Source organism: Panulirus ornatus, chromosome 45 (genome assembly GCF_036320965.1).
Source record: "Panulirus ornatus isolate Po-2019 chromosome 45, ASM3632096v1, whole genome shotgun sequence".
Lineage (NCBI taxonomy): Eukaryota > Metazoa > Arthropoda > Malacostraca > Decapoda > Palinuridae > Panulirus > Panulirus ornatus.
In genome coordinates, this window is record NC_092268.1 from 229,811 (window position 1) to 249,517 (window position 19,707).

At 41.1% G+C, this 19,707-nt stretch overlaps 1 protein-coding gene and 1 long non-coding RNA gene across 13 annotated transcripts in view; one reads left to right on the forward strand and one right to left on the reverse strand.

The window, feature by feature from the left end:
* The window catches only part of IleRS (Isoleucyl-tRNA synthetase), a 415,824-nt gene that overhangs the window by 85,673 nt on the left and 310,444 nt on the right, over positions 1 to 19,707 (forward strand). The window lies entirely within an intron of this gene.
* Positions 13,297 to 19,707, reverse strand: part of LOC139762971 (uncharacterized) — a 45,109-nt gene continuing 38,698 nt past the window's right edge. For all 4 annotated transcript variants that reach the window (XR_011715916.1, XR_011715914.1, XR_011715915.1 and 1 more), the window contains 4 exons: positions 18,880 to 19,225; positions 18,201 to 18,462; positions 15,869 to 16,005; positions 13,297 to 14,476 (listed from right to left, as the gene is read on the reverse strand). This is a non-coding gene — a long non-coding RNA (uncharacterized lncRNA). The remainder of the gene's footprint in view (positions 14,477 to 15,868; positions 16,006 to 18,200; positions 18,463 to 18,879; positions 19,226 to 19,707) is intronic.

Consider the following 19,707-nt stretch of genomic DNA (forward strand, 5'->3'; position numbering starts at 1 on the left):
AGCCTTGCCCTTGGATATAATGTCTTGTCCATCCTCTGCATTTTCATTCTTCAAAAAGTCATTTAGACTTGGATAACAATATCCTCCCAACTTTCTTTTTTCACTGGCCTGTTTTCATTTAGACTTGGATAACATATCCTCCCAACTTTCTTTTTTCACTGGCCTGTTATTCAGTAAAAGTGGAGCTTTGTAAGGCTCTTTCCCATTAGTTCCCATGCTTGTCAGTGACCTCACCTCTATGTGTCTGGGCCATAATCTGCACTTGTCTTGGAGTTGAATTACAATAAACAGCGACTGTCAGCACTTGGGAATCTCTTCATATCAGTGTCCTACACTCTTGCACGTTTGAGAGGTAACCACCTAGAGTTGGACCAAACCCTCTCAAGACCTCATTTGATTAAGGCTACACCCAATTGAACAAGGACTCGTGTGTTGTGACTGATGCCATTAGGGCACATAAAAACTTTCATTCTTGTACTACCAGGAATTTAGAGAGTCCTTTAATTCCAACACACCACCACAATATCATTGCTCTCTTCTCTTTCAGTGCCCTCTGCTCCATCATAACATTTCATTTTCTTGCACAACTGACCTCTAGTCTTCACTCTACTTCTTCCATTGTTACCCTCCCTGCCACTCTCGGTACTTGTCCATCACCTGCGATATCAAGACTCCAGTTACTTTGAGTTCTTTTTCACAGTCATCATCCCAGGTCTTATCCCAAGACAACTTCATGCCTGTAGCATATAACTATTTAAACACACTTACAGCCTGCACATCACTCCTGGATCTACAAGTGTCACTTATTCTGTTGCTTGGCTATTGCCAAAATATGTAAATGAGCTTGATTTTTAATGTTGCAGCTGTAAGCGAGCTTCAGGTATTTAAAATGAATGTTCTCTTGGTTATTTCCACAAAAAATGGGATGAGGGAGTGGCAAGTCTGATAATGCTCATAATCAAATAATGGTTATACTTCAAAAAAGTCAAAACCTTACTGATCGTACATGAGAATTTCCTTTTATGACAGGATACTGGTTTTACATTTGCTGTACCATCTAGTAACTTGGTTGAATAACTACTTGGTGATACTTGCAGACAGAGGTACAGCTTCTGAAGGATGCCCTTCCTACAGTGTTGTACCACTCCGGCCAGGAAGCTATCACTGGATTTATAAATGCTGCATCCCTCGCTGTTGATAATGCCCATTTTGATGAACTGACTTTACATAAGGTGAGTGAGTTGCATCATACCACTTGAGATATAAAACACTTCAAAGTTCTGATTCTGGAAAGGGATGTTAAAAGATTATTAAACCAATGGAAATTTTTTTGAGAATTTGAGGGGATATCACTTTGTAAATGTAGATTCAAGTAGGCATACTTCTTGCATTGCAAACCAGTATGAAACTGGTGTCCTTTATATGGTTAATACTGCTTTATACTGGCTACTAAACATGTTGTGTTATATACATAGGATGTCTATATTTGGTTTGCTGTTTATCGAATGGATCAGGTGCACAGTTGGCTGACTCGTATATTCCTGCACTTTAAGTCCATGTATGTGAGCAAACCAAGGCTGTATGCTCATGATTTAATACATATAACTGGAACCAAAAACTGTTGTGTTGGCCTTCATAATTTTAGACAAACTAGCAGGCATATCTGTAGATTAGTGGTGTTCAGTGCTAATAATAGTAATAGTAGAGGAAATGGAGTTTTAGTGGTTCTGACATATTGGGGTAAAGGAATATAATCAATAGTACGTGGTTGCTTTTGGTTAAGCATTTCACTTTGCAGGTGAATGGCCACTTCGCTAGACAGCATAACCCGGGAGTTCCTACTAGATGGTGTAGATCAGAATGTACAGGAAAGTTGGCGTGCAAACTACATGGAAGTGGATGTCTTCACCACCCTTGGCAGTCCCATAGCAGGAACGATCTCTGGAGTGCTAACTAGTGGTAGGTTTTCTGCTACATAATGGTCTTGTTTTGATCTAGTTGGGCATACGAATGGGAAAAGGAATCTTGACCTGACCTAGCCTAGCCTAGCCTAACCTAACCTAACCTAACCTAACCAACCTAACCTAACCTAACCTAACCTAACCTAACCTAACCTAACCTAACCTAACCTAACCTAACCTAACCTAACCTAACCTAACCTACTGCTGCCTGATGCTCCTGTCTGTTGCTCCTACCATTTTGCCGAAAGGGTGGGCTACAGCATAGCTCTCACCATAGGAAAATCTCGGGTTTGATGAATGAGTAGCATGAGTAAAGTTTTGTGTGTAACAAGGAGAGATTGTATGCTTGTGGACAGAATACCAGCAGTCTACATATGGCTGAGACAGAAAGAAAGACGGCTGTCTGGATCAGAGGAGTGCAGCTTGACAACCACTGAAGTGCTGGCTCAGTATGCAGTTATCACTAATCCTCATGATACCTAGGTGGGTAGGATCAGGAGTATCACTTCTTTATCCCATCTTTCACATGCCATACACATCGTTTGTCTATGTAAGTATTTAAACCTTTCAATGCCCTGGTTTTATTTAGCTTATGTGTGTGCCATTTTTTAATTTCTCTAGGTATTGCAGCACAACAAGCCACTTTTCTAAACCCTCTTCCTCTTGCTACTTTATTTTAGACTGTTTTTTCTTCATTTGTTCATTACAGACTTTCACACATTACTTCACCAAAAAATGGCATTCCACCTGCCACTCCCTTTAACATATTTGCATATAAGAACCTTTTCTGTGCAAGCCAGTGAATTGCAACAGGCCAATTATGCATGTTAATGCTCAGTCCCTCACATGTATACTCTTGCCCATGTGCAGCTTATTGAATCCAGTATTCCCAATTACCACTCCTCTTTCAGCAACTGTCAAAGCACTCGCTTGGCCTTTTAAATGTAAAGTGGAACTCCCTTAAATGGGTGTCCATGGCAGTAGTCTCTCCATATCTAGGGAACTCCAGTGCCACTTCATAGCCTCTATTGCTTCACCCTTAATAAGCCACGTAGAGTGCTTCTACCTAATGTTCCTTATTATTACTATTGCCTAATGCTCCAGCCTAAATGTTCCTACATACTGCTACCATCTGTTGCTTCCACCAGTTTGCCAAAAGTCAAGGCTATTGAATGGTGCTCCTCAGGAAAATCGGTTACGAATAATGATCTATGCGAGTCAAGTGTTGTATATGACAAGGAGAGATGCATGTTTCTGGACAGAATGCCAGTAGTCTACTTGTAGTTAAGGTTTTTAAAAGCTATTTTTTATATAATGGAGTTTATGCTATCCTCAGCAAAAGGGGGTAGAACACTTTTCTTAAACCTGTGCTCTAGTGCATCTTGATTCTTCCATGCTTTCACATCACTACAATTGTTTCCATAAACTAATTTTTTTTCATTAGACATTTTACCTAATGGGATTGCAAAATAGCATTGCAAGTCTTTTTCCCAGTACCTTCTGTGGTTGTAAACAACCTTGCCCTTGGATATAATGTCTTGTCCATCCTCTGCATTTTCATTCTTCAAAAAGTCATTTAGACTTGGATAACATATCCTCCCAACTTTCTTTTTTCACTGGCCTGTTATTCAGTAAAAGTGGAGCTTTGTAAGGCTCTTTCCCATTAGTTCCCATACTTGTCAGTGACCTCACCTCTGTGTGTCTGGGCCACAATCTGCACTTGTCTTGGAGTTGAATTACAATAAACAGCGATTGTCAGCACTTGGCAGTCTCTTCATATCAGTGTCCTACACTCTTGCATGTTTGAGAGGTAACCACCTAGAGTTGGACCAAACCCTCTCAAGACCTCATTTGATTAAGGCTACACCCAATTGAACAAGGACTCGTGTGTTGTGACTGATGCCATTAGGGCACATAAAAACTTCCATTCTTGTACTACCAGCAATTTAGAGAGTCCTTTAATTCCATCACACCACCACAATATCATTGCTCTCTTTTCTTTCAGTGCCCTCTGCTCCATCATAACATTTCATTTTCTTGCACAACTGACCTCTAGTCTTCACTCTACTTCTTCCATTATTACCCTCCCTGCCACTCTCGGTACTTGTCCATCACCTGCGATATCAAGACTCCAGTTACTTTGAGTTCTTTTTCACAGTCATCATCCCAGGTCTTATCCCAAGACAACTTCATGCCTGTAGCATATAACTATTTAAACACACTTACAGCCTGCACATCACTCCTGGATCTACAAGTGTCACTTATTCTGTTGCTTGGCTATTACCAAAATGTGTAAAGGAGGTTGATTTTTAATGATGCTGACTTGGTAAGGTAAGAGAGGCAGTTGGATATGAAAAAAGCGTGAACTGGTCTTTTGAAAGGTATGGAGTGGGCTGGTCATCTTCCCAGAACTAACAGTGAGGGGAACAACTACCATTGATCAGACTGTTAACATCAGGAACCCCTTAGAAGGGAGCTCAGCCAATCAATCCTTGGAGGAATATGTTGCAGCTGTAAGCGAGCTTCAGGTATTTAAAATGAATGTTCTCTTGGTTATTTCCACAAAAAATGGGATGAGGGAGTGGCAAGTCTGATAATGCTCATAATCAAATAATGGTTATACTTCAAAAAAGTCAAAACCTTACTGATCGTACATGAGAATTCCCTTTTATGACAGGATACTGGTTTTACATTTGCTGTACCATCTAGTAACTTGGTTGATTAACCACTTGGTGATACTTGCAGACAGAGGTACAGCTTCTGAAGGATGCCCTTCCTACAGTCTTGTACCACTCCGGCCAGCAAGCTATCACTGGATTTATAAGTGCTGCATCCCTCACTGTTGATAATGCCCATTTTGATGAACTGACTTTACATAAGGTGAGTGAGTTGCATCATACCACTTGAGATACAAAACACTTCAAAGTTCTGATTCTGGAAAGGGATGTTAAAAAGATTATTAAACCAATGGAAATTTTTTTGAGAATTTGAGGGGATATCACTTTGTAAATGTGGATTCAAGTAGGCATACTTCTTGCATTGCAAACCAGTATGAAACTGGTGTCCTTTATATTGCTAATACTGCTTTATACTTGCTACTAAACATGTGTTATATACATAGGATGTCTATATTCGGTTTCCTGTTTATCGAATGGATCAAGTGCACAGTTGGCTAACTCGTATATTCCTGCACTTTAAGTCGATGTATGTAAGCAAACCAAGGCTGTATGCTCATGATTTAATACATATAACTGGGAACCAAAAACTGTCGTGTTGGCCTTCATAATTTTAGACAAAGTAGCAGGCATATCTGTAGATTAGTGGTGTTCAGTGGTAATAATTGTAATAGTAGAGGAAATGGAGTTAGTGGCTCTGACATATTGGGGTAAAGGAATATAATCAATAGTACGTGGTTGCTTTTGGTTAAGCATTTCACTTTGCAGGTGAATGGCTATTCGCTAGACAGCATAACCTGGGAGTTCCTACTAGACGGTGTAGATCAGAATGTACAGGAAAGTTGGCGTGCAAACTACATGGAAGTGGATGTCTTCACCACCCTTGGCAGTCCCATAACAGGAACGATCTCTGGAGTGCTAACTAGTGGTAGGTTTTCTGCTACATAATGGTCTTGTTTTGATCTAGTTGGGCATAGGAATGGGAAAAGGAACCTAAACTGACCTGACCTGACCTCACCTAACCTAACCTAACCTAACCTAACCTAACCTAACCAAACCAAACCAAACCTAACCTAACCTAACCTCACCTCACCTCCAGCCTGATGCTCCTGCCTGCTGTCTGTTGCTCCTACCATTTTGTTCCCGAAAGGGTGGGTTACAGCACAGCTCTCACCATAGGAAAATCTAGGGATTGATGAATGAGTAGCATGAGTAAAGTTTTGTGTGTAACAAGGAGAGATTGTATGCTAGTAGACAGAATACCAGCAGTCTACATATGGCTGAGACAGAAAGAAAGACGGCTGTCTGGATCGGAGGAGTGCAGCTTGACAACCACTGAAGTGCTGGCTCAGTATGCAGTTATCACTAATCCTCATGATACCTGGGTGGGTAGGATCAGGGGTATCACTTCTTTATCCCATCTTTCACATGCCATACACATCATTTGTCTATGTAAATATTTAAACATTTCAGTGCCCTGGTTTTATTTAGCTTATGTGTGTGCCATTTTTTAATTTCTCTAGGTATTGCAGCACAACAAGCCACTTTTCTAAACCCTCTTCCTCTTGCTACTTTATTTTACTGTTTTTTTTTCATTTGTTCATTACAGACTTTCACACATTACTTCACCAAAAAATGGCATTCCACCTGCCACTCCCTTTAACATACTTGCATATAAGAACCTTTTCTGTGCAAGCCAGTGAATTGCAACAGGCCAATTATGCATGTTAATGCTCAGTCCCTCACATGTATACTCTTGCCCATGTGCTCAGTATGCAGTTATCACTAATCCTCATGATACCTATATAGAGATGCTCTGTGGAAGGTATTAAGAATATATGGTGTGGGAGGCAAGTTGTTAGAAGCAGTGAAAACTTTTTATCGACGATGTAAGGCATGTGTACGTGTAGGAAGAGAGGAAAGTGATTGGTTCTCAGTGAATGTAGGTTTGCGGCAGGGGTGTGTGATGTCTCCATGGTTGTTTAATTGTTTTATGGATGGGGTTGTTAGGGAGGTAAATGCAAGAGTTTTGGAAAGAGGGGCAAGTATGAAGTCTGTTGGGGATGAGAGAGCTTGGGAAGTGAGTCAGTTGTTGTTCGCTGATGATACAGCGCTGGTGGCTGATTCATGTGAGAAACTGCAGAAGCTGGTGACGGAGTTTGGTAAAGTGTGTGGAAGAAGAAAGTTAAGAGTAAATGTGAATAAGAGCAAGGTTATTAGGTACAGTAGGGTTGAGGGTCAAGTCAATTGGGAGGTGAGTTTGAATGGAGAAAAACTGGAGGAAGTGAAGTGTTTTAGATATCTGGGAGTGGATCTGGCAGCGGATGGAACCATGGAAGCGGAAGTGGATCATAGGGTGGGGGAGGGGGCGAAAATTCTGGGAGCCTTGAAGAATGTGTGGAAGTCGAGAACATTATCTCGGAAAGCAAAAATGGGTATGTTTGAAGGAATAGTGGTTCCAACAATGTTGTATGGTTGCGAGGCGTGGGCTACGGATAGAGTTGTGCGCAGGAGGATGGATGTGCTGGAAATGAGATGTCTGAGGACAATGTGTGGTGTGAGGTGGTTTGATCGAGTAAGTAACGTAAGGGTAAGAGAGATGTGTGGAAATAAAAAGAGCGTGGTTGAGAGAGCAGAAGAGGGTGTTTTGAAATGGTTTGGGCACATGGAGAGAATGAGTGAGGAAAGGTTGACCAAGAGGATATATGTGTCGGAGGTGGAGGGAACGAGGAGAAGAGGGAGACCAAATTGGAGGTGGAAAGATGGAGTGAAAAAGATTTTGTGTGATCGGGGCCTGAACATGCAGGAGGGTGAAAGGAGGGCAAGGAATAGAGTGAATTGGAGTGATGTGGTATACCGGGGTTGACGTGCTGTCAGTGGATTGAATCAAGACATGTGAAGCGTCTGGGGTAAACCATGGAAAGCTGTGTAGGTATGTATATTTGCGTGTGTGGACGTATGTATATACATGTGTATGGGGGGGGTTGGGCCATTTCTTTCGTCTGTTTCCTTGCGCTACCTCGCATACACGGGAGACAGCGACAAAGTATAAAAAAAATATATATATATATATATATATATATATATATATATATAGGGAGCGGGGGGCTGGAAATCCTCCCCTCTCGTTTTTTTTCATTTTCCAAAAGAAGGAACAGAGAAGGGGGCCAGGTGAGGATATTCCCTCAAAGGCCCAGTCCTCTGTTCTTAACGCTACCTCGCTATCGCGGGAAATGGCGAATAGTATGAAAAAAAAAAATATATATATATATATATATATATATATATATATATATATATATATATATATATATACTTCCCACGTATTCCTCGCGTGTCGTAGAAAGCGACTAGAGGGGACGGGAGCGGGGGGCCGGAAATCCTCCCCTTCTTGTATTAACTTTCTAAAATGGGAAACAGAAGAAGGAGTCACGCGGGGAGTGATCATCCTCCTCGAAGGCTCAGAGTGGGGTGCCTAAATGTGTGTGGATGTAACCAAGATGTGAAAAAAGGAGAGATAGGTAGTATGTTTGAGGAAAGGAACCTGGATGTTTTGGCTCTGAGTGAAACGAAGCTCAAGGGTAAAGGGGAAGAGTGGTTTGGAAATGTCTGGGGAGTGAAGTCAGGGGTTAGTGAGAGGACAAGAGCAAGGGAAGGAGTAGCAATACTCCTGAAACAGGAGTTGTGGGAGTATGTGATAGAATGTAAGAAAGTAAATTCTCGATTAATATGGGTAAAATTGAAAGTTGATGGAGAGAGGTGGGTGATTATTGGTGCATATGCACCTGGGCATGAGAAGAAAGATCATGAGAGGCAAGTGTTTTGGGAGCAGCTGAATGAGTGTGTTAGCGGTTTTGATGCACGAGACCGGGTTATAGTGATGGGTGATTTGAATGCAAAGGTGAGTAATGTGGCAGTTGAGGGAATAATTGGTATGCATGGGGTGTTCAGTGTTGTAAATGGAAATGGTGAAGAGCTTGTAGATTTATGTGCTGAAAAAGGACTGATGATTGGGAATACCTGGTTTAAAAAGCGAGATATACATAAGTATACTTATGTAAGTAGGAGAGATGGCCAGAGAGCGTTATTGGATTACGTGTTAATTGACAGGCGTGCGAAAGAGAGACTTTTGGATGTTAATGTGCTGAGAGGTGCAACTGGAGGGATGTCTGATCATTATCTTGTGGAGGCTAAGGTGAAGGTTAGTATGGGTTTTCAGAAAAGAGGAGTGAATGTTGGGGTGAAGAAGGTGGTGAGAGTAAGTGAGCTTGGGAAGGAGACCTGTGTGGGGAAGTACCAGGAGAGACTGTGTACAGAAAGGAAAAAGGTGAGAACAATGGAAGTAAGGGGAGTGGGGGAGGAATGGGATGTATTTAGGGAGTCAGTGATGGATTGCGCAAAAGATGCTTGTGGCATGAGAAGAGTGGGAGGTGGGCCGTTTAGAAAGGGTAGTGAGTGGTGGGATGAAGAAGTAAGAGTATTAGTGAAAGAGAAGAGAGAGGCATTTGGACGATTTTTGCAGGGAAAAAATGCAATTGAGTGGGAGAAGTATAAAAGAAAGAGACAGGAGGTCAAGAGAAAGGTGCAAGAGGTGAAAAAAAGGGCAAATGAGAGTTGGGGTGAGAGACTATCAGTAAATTTTAGGGAGAATAAAAAGATGTTCTGGAAGGAGGTAAATAGGGTGCGTAAGTCAAGGGAGCAAATGGGAACTTCAGTGAAGGGCGTAAATGGGGAGGTGATAACAAGTAGTGGTGATGTGAGAAGGAGATGGAATGAGTATTTTGAAGGTTTGTTGAATGTGTCTGATGACAGAGTGGCAGATATAGGGTGTTTTGGTCGAGGTGGTGTGCAAAGTGAGAGGGTTAGGGAAAATGATTTGGTAAACAGAGAAGAGGTAGTAAAAGCTTTGCGGAAGATGAAAGCCGGCAAGGCAGCAGGTTTGGATGGTATTGCAGTGGAATTTATTAAAAAAGGGGGTGACTGTATCGTTGACTGGTTGGTGAGGTTATTTAATGTATGTATGACTCATGGTGAGGTGCCTGAGGATTGGCGGAATGCGTGCATAGTGCCATTGTACAAAGGCAAAGGGGATAAGAGTGAGTGCTCAAATTACAGAGGTATAAGTTTGTTGAGTATTCCTGGTAAATTATATGGGAGGGTATTGATTGAGAGGGTGAAGGCATGTACAGAGCATCAGATTGGGGAAGAGCAGTGCGGCTTCAGAAGTGGTAGAGGATGTGTGGATCAGGTGTTTGCTTTGAAGAATGTATGTGAGAAATACTTAGAAAAGCAAATGGATTTGTATGTAGCATTTATGGATCTGGAGAAGGCATATGATAGAGTTGATAGAGATGCTCTGTGGAAGGTATTAAGAATATATGGTGTGGGAGGCAAGTTGTTAGAAGCAGTGAAAAGTTTTTATCGAGGATGTAAGGCATGTGTACGTGTAGGAAGAGAGGAAAGTGATTGGTTCTCAGTGAATGTAGGTTTGCGGCAGGGGTGTGTGATGTCTCCATGGTTGTTTAATTTGTTTATGGATGGGGTTGTTAGGGAGGTAAATGCAAGAGTCCTGGAAAGAGGGGCAAGTATGAAGTCTGTTGGGGATGAGAGAGCTTGGGAAGTGAGTCAGTTGTTGTTCGCTGATGATACAGCGCTGGTGGCTGATTCATGTGAGAAACTGCAGAAGCTGGTGACTGAGTTTGGTAAAGTGTGTGGAAGAAGAAAGTTAAGAGTAAATGTGAATAAGAGCAAGGTTATTAGGTACAGTAGGGTTGAGGGTCAAGTCAATTGGGAGGTGAGTTTGAATGGAGAAAAACTGGAGGAAGTGAAGTGTTTTAGATATCTGGGAGTGGATCTGTCAGCGGATGGAACCATGGAAGCGGAAGTGGATCATAGGGTGGGGGAGGGGGCGAAAATGTTGGGAGCCTTGAAAAATGTGTGGAAGTCGAGAACATTATCTCGGAAAGCAAAAATGGGTATGTTTGAAGGAATAGTGGTTCCAACAATGTTGTATGGTTGCGAGGCGTGGGCTATGGATAGAGTTGTGCGCAGGAGGATGGATGTGCTGGAAATGAGATGTTTGAGGACAATGTGTGGTGTGAGGTGGTTTGATCGAGTAAGTAACGTAAGGGTAAGAGAGATGTGTGGAAATAAAAAGAGCGTGGTTGAGAGAGCAGAAGAGGGTGTTTTGAAATGGTTTGGGCACATGGAGAGAATGAGTGAGGAAAGATTGACCAAGAGGATATATGTGTCGGAGGTGGAGGGAACGAGGAGAAGAGGGAGACCAAATTGGAGGTGGAAAGATGGAGTGAAAAAGATTTTGTGTGATCGGGGCCTGAACATGCAGGAGGGTGTAAGGAGGGCAAGGAATAGAGTGAATTGGAGCGATGTGGTATACAGGGGTTGACGTGCTGTCAGTGGAGTGAATCAAGGCATGTGAAGCGTCTGGGGTAAACCATGGAAAGCTGTGTAGGTATGTATATTTGCGTGTGTGGACGTGTGTATGTACATGTGTATGGGGGGGGGGGCCATTTCTTTCGTCTGTTTCCTTGCGCTACCTCGCAAACGCGGGAGATAGCGACAAAGTATAAAAAAAAAAAAATATATATATATATATATATATATACAGAATGGAAAAAGGTGAGAACAATGGAAGTAAGAGGAGTGGGGGAGGAATGGGATGTATTTAGGGAATAAGTGATGGATTGCGCAAAAGATGCTTGTGGCATGAGGAGTGGGAGGTGGGTTGATTAGAAAGGGTAGTGAGTGGTGGGATGAAGAAGTAAGATTATTAGTGAAAGAGAAGAGAGAGGCATTTGGACGATTTTTGCAGGGAAAAAATGCAATTGAGTGGGAGATGTATAAAAGAAGGAGACAGGAGGTCAAGAGAAATGTGCAAGAGGTGAAAAAGAGGGCAAATGAGAGTTGGGGTGAGAGTATCATTAAATTTTAGGGAGAATAAAAAGATGTTCTGGAAGGAGGTAAATAAATTGCGTAAGACAAGGGAGCAAATGGGAACTTCAGTGAATGGCGCAAATCGGGAGGTGATAACAAGTAGTGGTGATGTGAGAAGGAGGTGGAGTGAGTATTTTGAAGGTTTGTTGAATGTGTTTGATGATAGAGTGGCAGATATAGGGTGTTTTGGTCGAGGTGGTGTGGAAAGTGAGAGGGTTAGGGAAAATGATTTGGTAAACAGAGAAGAGGTAGTAAAAGCTTTGCGGAAGATGAAAGCCGGCAAGGCAGCAGGTTTGGATGGTATTGCAGTGGAATTTATTAAAAAAGGGGGAGACTGTATTAGTGACTGGTTGGTAAGGTTATTTAATGTATGTATGTCTCATGGTGAGGTGCCTGAGGATTGGCGGAATGCTTGCATAGTGCCTTTGTACAAAGGCAAAGGGGATAAGAGTGAGTGCTCAAATTACAGAGGTATAAGTTTGTTGAGTATTCATGGTAAATTATATTGGAGGGTATTGATTGAGAGGGTGAAGGCATGTACAGAGCACCAGATTGGGGAAGAGCAGTGTGGTTTCAGAAGTGGTAGAGGATGTGTGGATCAGATGTTTGCTTTGAAGAATGTATGTGAGAAATACTTAGAAAAGCAAAGGGATTTGTATGTAGCATTTATGGATCTGGAGAAGGCATATGATAGAGTTGATAGAGATGCTCTGTGGAAGGTATTAAGAATATATGGTGTGGGAGGCAAGTTGTTAGAAGCAGTCAAAAGTTTTTATTGAGGATGTAAGGCATGTGTACGTGTAGGAAGAGAGGAAAGTGATTGGTTCTCAGTGAATGTAGGTTTGCAGCAGGGGTGTGTGATGTCTCCATGGTTGTTTAATTTGTTTATTGATGGGGTTGTTAGGGAGGTGAATGCAAGAGTTTTGGAAAAAGGGGCAAGTATGAAGTTTGTTGTGGATGAGAGAGCTTGGGAAGTGAGTCAGTTGTTGTTCGCTGATGATACAGCGCTGGTGGCTGATTCATGTGAGAAACTGCAGAAGCTGGTGACTGAGTTTGGTAAAGTGTGTGAAAGTATTAAGTTAAGAGTAAATGTGAATAAGAGCAAGGTTATTAGGTACAGTAGGGTTGAGGGTCAAGTAAATTGGGAGATAAGTTTGAATGGAGAAAAACTGGAGGAAATGGAGGGAGGAAGAGCAAGAACAAGGACAAGTTGTAAGGATGGAGCGAGATGTAAGAGATGGACATGCAGTCAACAGGCTGGATCAGGGCATGTGAAGCTGTTAGGAGAAACTGTGAAAAGATGAGGGGCTTAACTGTGAATAAGGACATGTAGTTTCTGTGCATTATGCATGAGAGTTAGCTTATGTGAGCAAATGGGGCCAGTTTTCCTCTGCTCCTGATGCTGCCTCAGAGTGTGGAGAAATTGTGTACATAAACGATATATATTTTTTTCATATTGTGTATGTCATGTATGCATACTCTTCTTCACAGTTTACTGTAGTGGCAGAATATGTGGCAGACCACACGACCTCTGGGATGTTCATGACATCCAACCTTCCAGTCAAGGAAAGTTTCTTTACGTTAGCTCAGCTTAAGGTTGCAGACCATCCCCACTTTGAAGACAATGTAAAGTACACAGCAGGAGTCTTGGTAAGTTCTTTTTCTTTGTTCCTGGGAGTGTTAGGGCATACAAATTAAATTCTGAAGTCAGTCACCAATTTATTTTCATGTGGTAATGAATGTCTAAAGCATATTTTAACATACTTTATGACAAAGGATATTAAATTCTTTACACTTTCCTCTTATTTGGAACAAGTATGCCTTTATACTAGTTAAATTGTACAATCAGACTGTAAATTACTTTAAATTCTAAGGTGTCAATATGACAAACAAGAAAAATCCTGAAGAAAGCCTTTGCAACTAGTCTCGTATTGCTTTCCTCGTATGGGAATCTGTGGAGCCATCAGTGACACTATACCAGTCTCTTGCCATAATGAATGACCACTTAACCCTACTGAGAGGAGAGCAGAGGTTGAATTCAATTTGATATCAACTGCACCCAGGGTAAAAGCGATTTATGCTGTGATTGAACATTGTTTCTTTACTAAAGTTAAGCAAAAACTTGCGTGGATATGGTATTGTCTCGTACTTAAAAAGTCTGTAAACTTGTCATGATGACAGTTACCTGTAGTTTACCTAATAATTTGCAAATAGTTTGTGTGGGAAAACAAGGGTACATAAAGTTGCAATCACGGTGCAAATATAGTATCTTGTGTAGGACTTTGCTCCTAATTAGAAAACCTTCCCTTGAGACATGTAGGAATTGCTTAGCCTTTGAGGCCTTAAAAGCTCTCAGCTGGGCAGAGATTAAGTTCATAAAAAAAAGCTGGTTACAAAAAGTACTTTAGTTTTGTTCAAGAATGTTGGTTCCATTTATAAAATTTAGTTGTGGATATTTACAAAACACATCGTTGCCCACTTAGAACCCCGTTGACAGTATTGAATTGGTTACGGAAAAATTTTGCCTTATTTTTTCCTATGACTTTTATATTAAAAAAGATGGCCAAATTCATCATCCATCCTTACTGACCAGAGGTTTTTTTGCATTTTACAAAATGATGTAAGGGAATCTGTATGTGCGCAAAAGCTGAAAACCATTGCAATATGTGAATACTTAAAAATTTACTTAAAAATTTCAATTTTCAGGTATACCGATACAATAAAGTGACGAAGAATTTTGAAATGTTCCAACATTTGATTGCTTATGGAGTGGTTGACCAGGCAGTGCTTCAATGTGGATAACAGCCTTTATTTGCTCCTTGTTTCCAGTGCTGAAGCCAAGTTGTATGTATATGAATATCACCATCCTGAGGTAAGTTGAATGTTCTGGAAAAATAGAAAAATGTCAGTACCAGTAAATTTACCTTAGTCTCTCCTTTAATGAAACTAATTCCTAACTACATGCCCTGGTTCAATCCATTGACTGCATGTCGACCCTGGTATACCAAGTCATTCCACCAATGCCATCCTCCATCAAGCCACCTCACAACACATATTGTCCTCAAACATTTCATTTCCAACACATCCACCCTCCTCCGCACAACTTGACCTATAGCCCACGCCTCGCAACCATATAACATTGTTGGAACCACTTTTCCTTCAAACATACCCATTTTTCCTCTGAGATGCCATCCTCCAGCACTTCCTCACATTGCCCTCTCCCTCCCTCTCTCATTCCTTCACCAAGGTCCCCACCCTCCACCAATGCTACCCTCCCTCCCTCCTTCACCAAGGTGACCACCCTCCACCATCGCTTCTCTCCACAAGGGATACGCCTCCAGATTTAGGGCCACACTGGGGTATTTTGACACCAGGATCTTATTGAAGTTTGATGCACATAAATCTCCGTCATCTTAGGACGGTATGGTTCAGTGGGTGGAGACTGAACGATGTTGGTGATAGCATAGTTGACACAGTAGGGGTAATGGTGGTAGTGGTGAAGGTCACCAGGGGATTCTCTGATGGGGTTAATTCCAGAACAAAAGTGGAAACATGGTTGAGCATTAAACAGCAGATAAATGCAGCTTTCCCCTGCTTTTCAAGAACTGTGGAACAACAGGTTCAGAAGAGGTATCACAACATTATATCCTCAGGAAAGAATAAGATTGCTACTCATAAGAGGCTCTTCTGTAAAACAGATAAGTAACTTATGAAACTATACCCATTTTGTAAGAGGCTAACAGATAACACTTTCCAGGGTGGAGGACCAGTAGGTCGCTCTTTATGGAGCAAAAATGGAAATAAGACAAGTTTCATAGTCTCAATGTGAAACAGGTTAGGCATAAGCTAAGTTGTATGAAAAAGACTTGCATAGGCTAAGTTATTGCCATACAATGCTTGTGAATTTGTCTTAATTGCTGTATGTATTTTTACAGATGGTGGTCCACTACATGATAAGCCTCTGCCTGATCCTTTGTCACATGCAGTAGCAGGTATTCTTGGTGCTGACAGCCCAAGCATCACAGGAATTTCAGCTACGATTCTGTGACTAATGATTCCTGTGAGGATACCACTAGTTTAGCAATTTGTATATATTTTCTTTGTTCACCAGAAGTAACCATGTGTGGCGCTGAAATTTGTATGAACTTATAATTTCTTCCCATATGACTTGGCTTAAGTCAAGAGGGCTTTTTATAGTATTATAGAAAAGTATTAAAGTTAAGTAAATCAAATGAGGTTACAATTTAGTTCATATTACAGCCAAAGTTTTAAACTTACATTTTACAATTAACTTGATTCCTTTCTCTCCCACAGGACACGCACCATGATGATACCTCCACCTCAGTCCTTGCATGAATCCCTGCCTTCAGGTTCAGTGCTGATGCATAGGCGTACGTCTACAGACTTGGGACAATCTATCAAAAAAAATAGACCTAAAAATTAGAGAACTGCAAAACAAAAGTGCAATCTACTTGCAGTTAAAATTCCTAACCAAGAATTCGTCTATTATTTCTATGAAACAACTTTTTAACACATCTCAGATTCACTTATAATTTGCTGATACTCTTATCTCCAAATCATAATGTGTGGACAAGTTAATGTATTTCTTTACTGGAAAAAAATGTTTACAGAACTGAATGTTTGATTTCCCAGGTAGAAATAATTTATAACAATCCACAGATTGTTGTGACAAAGGTATGATATGGTTATGAAACATCTTCGGAGTTTGTGTGATGTCTTTTATCAAATAAGGAATGTATACCGTATAATGATTTATTATACTTAGTTGCTGTCTCCCGCGTTAGTGAGGTAGTGCAAGGAAAAAGACGAATGAATGGCCCAACCCACCCACACACACATACATAAATGCCCACACATGTACATATTCATACTTGCTGCCTTCATCCACTTTCATCGCCACCCTGCCACACTTGAAATAGCACCCCACAATCTCCCCATGCTGTAGCACCAGGAAAAGACAACATATGCCACATTCGTTCCCACTTGGTCTCTAGCTGTCATGTGTAATGCACCAAAACCACAGCTCCCTTTTCACATCCAGGCCCCACAAAACTTTCCATGGTTTACCCCAGACATTTCACATGCCCTGGTTCAATCCATTGACAGCACATCTACCCCAGTATAACACATCATTCCAATTCACTATTTCTTGCACGCCTTTCACCCTCCTGTATGATCAGGCCCAAATCACTCAAAATCTTTTTCACTTCATCTTTCCACCTCCAATTTGGTCTCCCACTTCTTGTTCCCTCCACCAATGACACACATATCCTCTTTGCCAATTTTTCCTCGCTCATTCTCTCCATAACTACTAAAGAATTCGACACCTTAAAACCCATCCAAAAAAAAATACCTTCCCCCCAAAAAATGATAGTTAACAAAAATCACCAATCCCTCAAACCTACTGAATGCAATAACCTTGCTTTTATTCACATTTACTCTGCTTTCTTCTTTCTCACACTTTACAAAGCTCGGTCACCAACTTCTGCAGTTTCTCACCCGAATCAGCAACCAGCCCTGTATCATCAGCAAACGACAACTGACTTGCTTCCCAAGCCCTCTCATCTACAACAGACTGCATAATTGCCCCTCTCCAAAACTCTTCTATTCTCCTCCCTAACAACCCCATCCATAATCAAATTAAACAACCATGGAGACATCACACACCCCTGCCGCAAACCTACATTCACTGGGAACCAATCACTTTCCTCTCTTCCTACTCTTACACATGCCTTATATATCCTTGATGAAAACTTTTCATTGCTTCTAACAACTTGCCACCCACACCATATATTCTTAATACCTTCTACAGCGTATCTCTATCAACTCTTACCATATGCCTTCTCCAGATCCATAAATGCTACATACAAATCCCTCTGCTTTTCTAAGTATTTCTCATATACATTCTTCAAAGCAAACACCTGATCCACACATCCTCTACCATTTCTGAAATCTGATGCTCTGTACATTCCTATACCCTCTCAATCAATACCCTCCCACATAATTTCCCAGGAATACTCGACAAACTTATGCCTCTGTAACTTGAACACTTGCCTTTATCACCTTTGTGTAATGGCACTATGCATGCATTCTCCCAATCCGCAGAGTTTTCACCATACATACATTGAATATCCTTACCAACCAGTCAACAACACAGTCACCCCCTTTTCAATAAATTCCACTGCAATACCATCCAATCCCGCCGAATTGCTGGCTTTCAACTCCGACAAAGCTTTAACTACCTCTTCTCTATTCACCAAACCATTCTCCCTGACCCTCTCACTTCGCACACCATCTTGCAAAGCACCCTTTATCTGCCACTCTATCATCAAACACATTCAGCAAACCTTCAAAATACTCTCTTATCTCCTCACTTCCACTACTTGTTGTTACCTCCCCAGTTAGCCCCCTTCACTGATGTTCCCATTTGTTCTCTTGTACACTTAATGTACCTCCTTCCAAAACATCTTTTTATCCGCCAACAACGCCCATTCTTCACTAAGTTTTCAGTTTGAAAAAGTGTGCATGATACTGAATCACTGTTCTGCCATGAAGTGTAAATTGGCAAAGTAGTCTCTGCAACACAAACCTAGAGGTGCATCTCCTGGGTTTAAGTGATTTGAGTGTGCTGCTGCATCCAAATTATATCCAAGAAAAATGTCGAGGTTGCCTTCATCTCGAAGGTGTAAATTCACTTCTTTGCATATATTATGGAGAACAACACACGCCATGATTATATGATAGATTTGTTCTGTCTTGACCCCGAGTCACTTCTCCATGCAAAACGTGCCACCTTCGTTTCAGCTGTCCAATCCCCCTTTCCACAGTACATCTAGTTTTCTTCTTGTGTCCTGTAATACATGAATCTTATTATGTACAAATCTGAGTTTGGACGTTAGTCCCAGGCTAATCATCTAGCTTGTTTTCTCATAATCTAGAAATCTTTTGCACACTGGGTTAGGTTAGGTCAATTTTGGATTGTGGAAACACTTAAAAGACATGAAACCTGTTTCTTCTACAGCCTATGTAGATATGTAAATAATACTGACATTTTGTCACAAGTAAACATGCAAGAAAACGTTTAACGTTACCCATTACAAGCTGTCTGAGAACCATCTTCAGGTCTTAGGTAAAGCATCAAAAGCCAACACTTGCAATAGTAATTACTATCACCAATAAGATCTACAGCACCCACACCACCAGGGAAGACCCTAATCTGTATAAATTCTGTTTTGTCTACGATCTGTCTGTGCAATAACCCTACTTACAGTAGATTGTGTTGGTCCACAACGTGATCTTTTCCAGTTGCAATATAACGTAAGGTCATCATCATCACTCAGTTCCGGCATGATATTGAGCCATGATCCTTGCTGTAGTACTTTCTATTTCCTGCTACATCTCTGATCTATTTCTCAATCTGTGACCACCTGTCTTCCCGCACAGTCAAGCCGGTATCTTCTGACATCCATCCCCTCGTACACACCCCCAGAACAATGGGGCCTAAAAGTTTCCAGCTGAACAAGTGTTCCTTGTCGTCCCAGCCATGTTTGCCTCACTAAGCAAATTCTTAACTGCTTTTGAGGCTTCTCCATCCCTGAGGCATCAACCAGGAATCTGGAAAAAAAAGTAAAAACTTTGATATGTATTATGCAAAATACAAACATGTTTATTATACTTAATCGCCATCTCCTGCGTTAGCAAGGTAGCGTAAGGAAACAGACGAGAAGTCCAACCCACCCACATACACATAAATGCACCACATACACATACATATACATTTCAATGTATATATCTGTATAAGAGTGGATGAGCCTTTCTTCGTCTGTTTCCTGGCACTTCCTCGCTGACGAGGTAAACAGCGATTATAATAATATGAGTGTATATGTAATATAGGTAATGTATACATGTATGTATTCATACTTAAAATAATAAAGTATACGATATAAACAAAGATCGACAATTATTCAAACCTTTGTATCTCCATTGTTTTAGTAACTTGGACTAGTGAGCAAGGTTGCAAACATGTCCTTTTCACCATCTTCCTATGTCACTGATGTAATGTAATGCAATAAATATTTGTTTACGGAAGTGTATGT